The 8956-nt window shown below is 39.3% G+C and overlaps 1 non-coding gene across 1 annotated transcript; it reads right to left on the bottom strand.

Annotated features, from left to right (window-relative positions):
- Positions 1–219: 219 nt before the first annotated feature.
- LOC114236051 (U6 spliceosomal RNA) lies at positions 220–326 on the bottom strand. The gene has a single exon (XR_003622088.1). It is a non-coding gene; the product is annotated as a U6 spliceosomal RNA (small nuclear RNA).
- Positions 327–8956: the final 8630 nt, after the last annotated feature.

Here is an 8956-nt window from a genome sequence, read left to right as displayed (position 1 = left end):
CTTCAAAACAACTCAAGTTCCATCAATAAGGGACTGGTTAAATTAACTATGAGATATTCACACAATGGAATATTATACAGCAGTATAAGAGAACGGGGAAGCTCATTATATACTGATACGGAAATATCTCTAGGTTGCATCTTTTTTTTTTCTTTTTTTTTACATCTTTATTAGAGTGTAATTGCTTTACAAATGTGTGTCAGTTTCTGCTTTATAACAAAAAAAATGGAAAGCTTCATGAATTTGTGTGTCATCCTTGTGCAGGGGCCACGCTAATCTTCTCTGTATTGTTCCAATTTTAGTATATGTGCTGCTGAAGCGAACACTACGTTGTATCTTTAAATGGATAAATGAAGACACAGAGCAGTTCATATATAGCAATATATGTTTATATGGAAAGAGGGAATAAGAATTCATCTTTATTCTTGCTTGGTATTTGCATAAAGATATACTGAAAGGATACTTAAGAAATTAATAACAGTGGTTACCTGTGGAAAGGAACAAGATGGATGGGATCAGGGAAAGGAATAAGAATTATCAGTGTTTACTGCTTTTATTTTTGAACCATGTGTAACCTACTAAATTTTTTTTAGAGATAGTATATTTAGTATTTAAGTATTTATTTTGTAAAGCATTTTTTACTGTGGTAAAATATATACAGCTTAAAATCTGCCACTTTCACTATTTTTAAGCATACAATTCAGTGGCATTAATTACATTCACAATATTGTGCAACCCTCAGTATTGTCAACTTCCAGAACATTTTCATCACCCCAAACAGAAACTCTAACAATTAAGCAGTAACTTTCCATTCTCCCCTCCCCCAGCCTCTAGTTACCTCAAGTCTTCTTTCTGTCTCTATGACTTTGCCTATTCTAGAAATTTCATATCAGTGGAATCATATAATATTTGTCTTTTTGTGTCCAGTTTATTTCACTTAGCATGATGTCTTCAAGGTTTGTGCATATTGTACCATGTATCAGAACTTCATTTCTTTTTTATGACTGAATAATATTCCACTATATGCATAAAACACATTTTCTTATCCATTCATCTGTTGATGAACACTAAGGTTGTTTCTGCCTTTTGTCTATTATGATTAATGCTGTAATGAACATTAGGGTAAAAATATCTGTTTGAGTCCTTGTTTTCAACTCTTTTGGCTATACACCTAGGAGTGGAATTGTTAAGTCATTTGGTAATTCTGAGTTTAACTTTTCAAGAAACCACCAAACTGTTTTCCACCGTGGCTGCACCTTTTACATTCCACCAGCATCGTACAAGGATTCCAATTTCTCTACACTGTCGCTAACACTTGTTATTTCCCATTATTTTGATTGTAGCCATGGTCGTGAGTGCAAAATTGTATCTCATTGTAGTTCGACCTGCTCAAAAATTTTAAAGTAACGAGAAGACTGTCATAAATATCTTTTATTAAACTATAATACCTGTGAAAAAATACTACAATTCTGTTATTAAATCAAAAAGTCAGTTGACAGCTTGCAGACATCAGGTTGTTAAGGGCCTGCGACTGGGCAGGTCCTATCTTCTGAGTGTACGTAAAAGCCACCTACAACCGTGGTTATTAATATCACATGTCTACCAGAAGCTAACTGCCTTATGTCATTGTTCTTTCCCCACATTCCTGTGAGATAGATATTTTAATCCACTTTTTATAGATGAGGAAGCTGAGGGTCTTCTAGGATAAAGAACATAGCCAAAGTCAGACCTCTAGTAAATTGAAATGCCAAGATTCAAACCAATGTCTGTTTGACCTCCAGTCCTGAGTGCTTTCCGCCATAACAAGGCTTCAGAGGGAGGGAGACCACCAGGAAGGGACAGAAGACAATCAGATGGCATTTTACTTACTTCCAATCTTGCACGAGTTGGCTGTCATTTAAATGGTTTTCTTGTCCAGGATTTATTCCATTAAGCCCAAGTCTTTTCTTTCCTTTCTGATTATGGTACTGTGGTGTGTGCCCTAACTTGCGCCATCTTCTCTGAAATCTCGGATCCACAAACACTTTGCCAAAGACCACAGGGCTTCCTGTCAGCCTGGCACCTGAGGGCCTCTCCTTTCTCTGGGACAAGTGACTGCCCCAGGCTTCAGACCACAATTTCAAATACACTTCCAGCTAAGTGGTAGTTCCTCTACAGAAAGGAATGAGGTACAAGGCAGAAGAGATAGGCTGAACTCCAAGCTAGTCTGAACTGGGTCCTAGCAGAAAGAGAGTGCACCCAATGGCCAACTCATTCCATCCATGTACTGACAGGTGGAATGAATTGCCAGCCTCTTCCATGGATATCACGTTCTGCTTCGGGCACAGTGTCTTCATCTGTGAACAGCTGTTGCCAAATGCTGCTTGGAGATGGCCTGCCTGACCCCCCTCCCCTCACCCCCCACAAAGAGACTCTGCTATAGAGCAAACCAATCGCCTCTTTACCAGGTGCACATATGGGTGGGGCCATTAACAAGACCTGGGCAACCATCATCACACAGAGAAATATCAAACCCTGGGAAATTTATGATCTGGCCAATGAAGCTAAGATCTTTTTCTATAGAAACTCAAGGCAACTTTACCACTTCATCTCAACACGAAGAAACTTTTAATGAACTATATTACAATAAAAGCATTTCACTTGGAGAACACTGTGTCACAATGAGTTATTACTTTGACAGATCTGTGTCCCTTGAATGGTGGTATAAAAATAATCTTCAAAAAAAATTTAGCCCAATTTATAAGAAAATCTTTTGTATATATATGGAGGCTACTCATTCAGAAAAAAAACCCAATTCTGACTCTGTTGGGTAGGCTGTTAGATTTGGGCTCAAAAGGAAGGTCAAAGAAAGTGAGATCTGAAGCCTCTTGGAAAGATCTGGAATATATATGCCACCCTGCTTCTTCCCTCATGCTACTTGTATCATTGTGACCATCCACTAAACCCAGAACACTACAAGACTTTGTTCTTACCTTTTTTCCCCCCAGTTTAATTATTTTTAAATAGTTTTGAATAATAAAATTAAAACGTGAATTTATTTTCATTGTAAACTTTAAGTAAAAGCGAAATCCCCTTAACTCTCCCCAATCTCATTCCACATGGGCATTTTCTATAATCAGCTTAGTGTGTACCATTCTGAGTCTTTTACAAACATTTACACTGACATAAGTACATTGTGACCCAGCTCTTTGATGAATAACAGCTATTCAAAAAATATTTTTTGAGCACTTACTATTCAGAAGGCTTTGTTTCAGGTACAGGGGATATGAAAAGATTAGGTTATAATATATTGAGCACTTAATTTATGCCAGGACTTGTGCTTAGGAATTTACCTTTAATTTTGGATTTAATCAGCACAACAACCCTGAAGAGGTGTACTACTCTTTGTTCTACAGGTGAGAAAACTGAAGTTCAGAGAAGCTAGGTGATTTACCCAAGGTCACAGATGATAGATGATAGAGCTCAGATTCAAACAGAGAGGTGGCTGTGGAGAGCCCATAGTTTAATGACACAGCATGACAATGTACTGAAATAATAGTCGGCATTGCCCCAGTGTTCAAGACACTCCTCCTAGGGCTTTACATATTTTGACTCATTTAATGTTGACAACAACACGAATATGTAGTGTTATCAGCCCCCATTTTACAGATGTGGATACTGAGGCTCAGTGAGGTTAATTAATTTACCCTAGATTATGCTAGTAATAAGTGCCAGAGCTGGGATTGGAATCCAGACAGTCTGGTTGCATTGCTTCATCTCTTAACTTCTACGTTACACTGTCCAACCCAATATTATGTGCACTGATGCATACTCATGCTTAACAACTATGCAGCTCTTAATCATGTTTGCTTAGAGGTTTTAACAACAATGAAAAATGTTTCCTTATAATGTAAATAAAATAATGGAATTCAGAATCATATATATGGTATGATCCTAATTATATCCAATAGATGGCCAAAAAATTTTAGTAAGAAATTCATTTTAGTAAGAAATTCATTTTTTTGAAGTCTACTTTCTTTAAGGTTGTATAAAAAATATGAGTAGAACCAGAAGTAAATTAAACATTTACACCCTGATTTACACCACAGTCTAGTTCTTCACGTTGACTTTACTCTTCAAACAACAGAAAGTGGGTGGCACTTTAGGAATTGGGAAAGAGGCCGGCTCCTCAGGGCACACGTTTGTTTCTCCTGTTGATGGGTGTTTTTTCCCTTGCCATTTAGAAAAGGTCACCAAGTCTCTGTGTTCTCTTAATTCAGCTGAGATTTGGTGGGAGGGTGGGCAAAAGCAAAAGTGGCCAGACAGACAGCAGATCTGACACCCACCTGCACCCAGCCTCCTGGAGGAGATTATGCCAGGTTGTGAGACGTGGTGACCAGGAGGTTAGTGTTTTTGGAGGAGGGGAGGTGGAAACAGGAGAACTGGCCAGAGGTATAGGGAACTTCTCCCATCCCTGGGAAGTAGCTGGGATTTTTTTCCCAGGTTCCTCAGTGAATGGAGACCAGCCCCCACATCTAGGGACTGGTGACACCTAGCCCACTAGTAATATGACTTGGAGGGATAGTTCAAGTATATGGTGAAGGATTGGGGGAAACAGGGGAGGCAGGGGCTAAGTAGTAAAAACCGTGCACTGGGAGGCCATAGCAAGGATCCCTATGCCTGGCTTTAAAAAGTTAGATACCTGTAGTGACCAGTATAGAATGAAGAAAAAAAATCCCTTTCCAGAATGTTCTTGAGACTGCAAAAGAGCACATAACATTTTGGGGAAGACATCCCTTCACCCAACTTCCATGCAATATAAGGGTTAATAATGATTGAACCTTTCCTCCAACTCTGCTGGTGAGACCTTAGATTAAAGTTGATTTGAAGATTAAAAGGAACACGACATTCTAGGTAGAGAAAAGACACAGGAAAACCTCAACGGTTGTTCTCTTTAGGTAGTGGAATCGTGGGTTATTTTTTTTCTTTATCATTTTCTGTATTTTCAAGTTTTCTATGATTGTCACTTGTTCCTTACAAAATCATAAAACCAATTACTTTTTAAAAACTCTTATTAGTTATGTCACTTCACCATCCATCTGGCTTAGTCATGCTTTATTTTCATCTAGACATTTTTACACTGCAAATGTTTGTTACAAGTAGGACAGCTATGATTTTTTCTCTAGAATCCAGTCCAAGAATTTGCATTTAGATATATGTAAATGAAAGCAATTTAGGCCAACATTATTCTATATGCTACTTGAAAAGAATTTTTAAAGTGTTAAGGAAAACTAGAGGGATTTAATCAGTTTGTTCCATGCCAAACTCTAAGTCCAGAATCAGGCCATAAATGATGACAAGGGCCAGGCCAGCAACACCTCGACTAATGCTCCCAAGTGGTCATTTTGGCAACTAATTCCAACTTTGAAGAAAGGGAAACTGGGCCAAGTATACAGGCCTAACAGAAAACCCCCATAGGCTGCTTGCATAATTGGAACAGCTACTTTGCAACTTCTCCTTGAGTCAATCGCTGGTTTACAGTTATAGTTATTCACTTCAATTAGATATGAACTGATACCAAAAATAGATGGGCTGTGTCAAGTTACTTTATCTCAGACGCAAGCAACTCTATTATAATCCTATATAGAAACTAGTGTTTTTTAGAGACCACCTGCAGACAGATCTGTCTTTATCCAGACCTGCAAATGCAAACTGGATCCTAGGCTTCAGATCAGCACCAGGTCTTCATCAGGCTTCCCAGGGACTCCCTGTGTTGGTCTCATACATATGAGATTTTCTGAAGAATCCTAGTTGCTCGGTATCAATCCTTTCTTCTGTGTCCCACAGTCTCGCCTGTGATTTGCCTTCCGGTTTTTGCAAGAACTTTTATCTACAGAGCACTGTTTCCCTGAGCCACACCACTATGGATTGGAGTTTATTGTCCCAATGTAAGCCAGCTGAATAAATGCAAACTAGAACCTAATGTTCAGCCTTGCAGGATTTTCTTGAACCTGCTTGCCTGCCTCTAAGGGGTGCTTGGGCAACTGCTTGCCATTCATGGCTGTGGACCTGAGCCATCCTTGCTAAAATATCTGTCCCTTGGTATCATCTCCTCCCACCCCATTTATCCTGGTAATGGATGAGTCCATCCTTTACCATCGTCAGTCTTTACTCCCTAACAAATCAGCTTTGTGTCTTGTCATTCTTCACCTCTCATGTAATTAAGTTCAATAAACCATTTATTGAGTATGACCTCATGTTGGTACTATTTCAGGTTGATACTAAGATGAATAAAGTTAGATCTTTGTCCTTAAGAAATTCATACTTTAGTGGACGTATTAGTTTCCTAGGGTTGCCTTAACAGAGTACCACAAACTGGGTAGTTTAGAGCAACAGAAATTTATTGTCTCACAGTTCTGGTGGCTAGTTCTGAAATCAAGGTGTTGGCAGAGGTGATTCCTTCTAAGGTCTGTAGGGACAATCTGTTCTTTGCCTCTCCCCTAGCTTCTGGTAACCTTGGGTGTTCCTTGGCTTGTAGATGGTGTTCTCTCTGTGTCTTCACATTATCTTCCCTCTGTACCTGTCCCTCTGTACCTTTTCTCTTTTAACAAGGAAGCCTATCATATCGGATTAAAGACCTACCCTGCTCCAGTATGACCTCATCTTAACTTAGCTAATTGCATCAGTCACAACCTTATTTCTAAATAACATATTCTGAGAGAGTGGGGGTTAGGATTTCAACACATGAATTTTGTGGGGAGACAGTTCAGCCTGTAAGAGTGGGCAAAATGTATACAAATAGAATTAAATAGAATAAAATATGAGAAGCTAAATACTAACGCTAAGCGCTAAGGATGAGTAAAGCACAGAGGAGAAGAAGTGTTGCATTATGATTGGGGTAAACTAGGCAGGGTTGACTCATGGCAGAATGAAGCTGTCATTTGAACAGCAAGTCAAGGATTCTCCTGGTGATGCTGCCACAGTGCAGAGAAGAGTGTCGCACTACACCTGAGCGTGTAAAAGCCTCCCTCATCTGTAGGCAGCAGGCCAGAGTGACCGGATCCTCTGAGCACACCTTTGACCCATCCCTGAGTCCACCACAGAGAAAATGGTCTCCTCACAGTATACACTGTACAGCTAATATCTGGGTGTCAAGAGTCTACTGCGCTTATCCAATTTATTAGATACAATTGCTGGAGGGTGGAAGTACCAAAAAGTGTGAGTAATTAAAACACTGAGCTGCAATGCTATTAAAAGTATATTAAAATCAATGACATCCATTTGAAAAGATATATTTCACACCCTATCCTCCACAGTGGGCGATGTGGCTGAACAGGAACAGTCAAGCAAGGAGTATCATTAATGAAGGTCCTTGTGGAAAAGGCTGCCAGAGACAAAATGAGTTAAATTCTTTATTGTGTCTTGACAGCCCACATGAATCTATGATAATGATAAATGTTCTCATTTCGAACTTTTTTCTTTTCCTGAGACATTTTACATGCTATCTCCAATTTGCTTTGAACTTCTCCAAAGACATATGTTCTCCAAGAAAGTCTCTGCTTGCTTTTCATTAAGTAAGATCTTATCAAGGTGTTTGCATGTGACATCACGTTAGAACTATTAATCTTATGACAGGACATTAAAGAGGGGGGAGGGGAATTTCTTAACAGGTTGAGGGCCATTACACTTGAGAAACAGCCCTCAGCACCCAACAACAAGCACCAGCCCAGGAACTGCAACTGAAATTATTAATAAGCACTTTCCCGAAGCTAAAACTCTAGGCAAGGAGGTTGCTCCTTAGAAGGGTGTGCAGTGGACAGTGGAAGCTAAAATGGCCTGTGTGCCACCGGGCTGGACCCTGCTGCTTCTGGATCATGGACCTGAAGGATTCTGGCAGGGCACCAAAGGATGGTTGTTAATTCTCAGTGGCATTAAGTCTTCTCTGGTATTAAGACACAGCAAGTGGGGCAACAACACAGATCTAGTGTGAAAGGAAAGATGATAATTCCCTGTTGGTGCTATAATGATTCTCTAAGGTACACAAACACATACACACTCGTGCACACTAACACACACAGATACACACACAGACAACACTTTAACATCCGGCAGGAAATTGGCTTAAGGTGAGGCTTTAGCGGTAAGCAAGGTCTAGACCTGCTGGGCAATAAGACTCTGATAAGGACTTTGATATTTATCCTAAGAGCAATGGGAAGTCTTTGATGGATTTTAAGCCAGAAAATACACCGTCATATTTGCGGTTTTCAAAGGTTATTTTGGCTGCAGCGTGGATACAGATTTAAACAGGGCAACAGTGGAGGAGCACAGTGGACTCCCTTGGCTATGGCAAGCCTATGAAGATGACAAAAGTGTATAAACCCTAGCAAACGATATTTAGATGTGAAATCAAAGGACTTGATGGTGGCTTGAATACTGCGGATGGGAAAGAAGATGATAAGAGACTTCCAGTTTTCTAGGCATACAACCAGATGGATGGTAATGAATTTACGGAGACAAAAAGAAATGGGGATAGTCTGGACACGTGGTCATGAGTTGGATTTTGAACATATTGCATTTACAAAGATTATAAAATATTTAAGTAGGAATGTTAAGTCGGGTATGCCTATACCTTAATGTAGCTTGGCATCTAATCTACTCAATACTGTCCAGCTATCTCTCCTTTGTTTTGCTAAATCAGTCTTAAAGTTTGATTTATTTTTTAATTTAATTGCAAACATTTTTATAATTGGAGAGAATGAGAAATCTTAGAATTGTGTTAAACTAGATGTACATAAAATGACCTAAGAAATGCTTTTTTTCCCCTTTTTTATCCAGGAACAGTGTTGTGATTTGAAGGAGCAGATATCATACAGGGGTCAAGGGTCTACCAGAGCAGCAAAAAATGTAGCAAAGTCAGTTCAACCTTGGTTAGGTTCTAAGGGAACCGAGGTTTATTATTTGTAGGGAATTATATGTG

This window comes from Balaenoptera acutorostrata, chromosome 4, assembly GCF_949987535.1.
Source record: "Balaenoptera acutorostrata chromosome 4, mBalAcu1.1, whole genome shotgun sequence".
Classification (NCBI taxonomy): Eukaryota; Metazoa; Chordata; class Mammalia; order Artiodactyla; family Balaenopteridae; genus Balaenoptera; species Balaenoptera acutorostrata.
The sequence above is the reverse complement of the archived record's forward strand: the minus strand, read 5'-3'. Positions and strand labels throughout refer to the sequence as shown.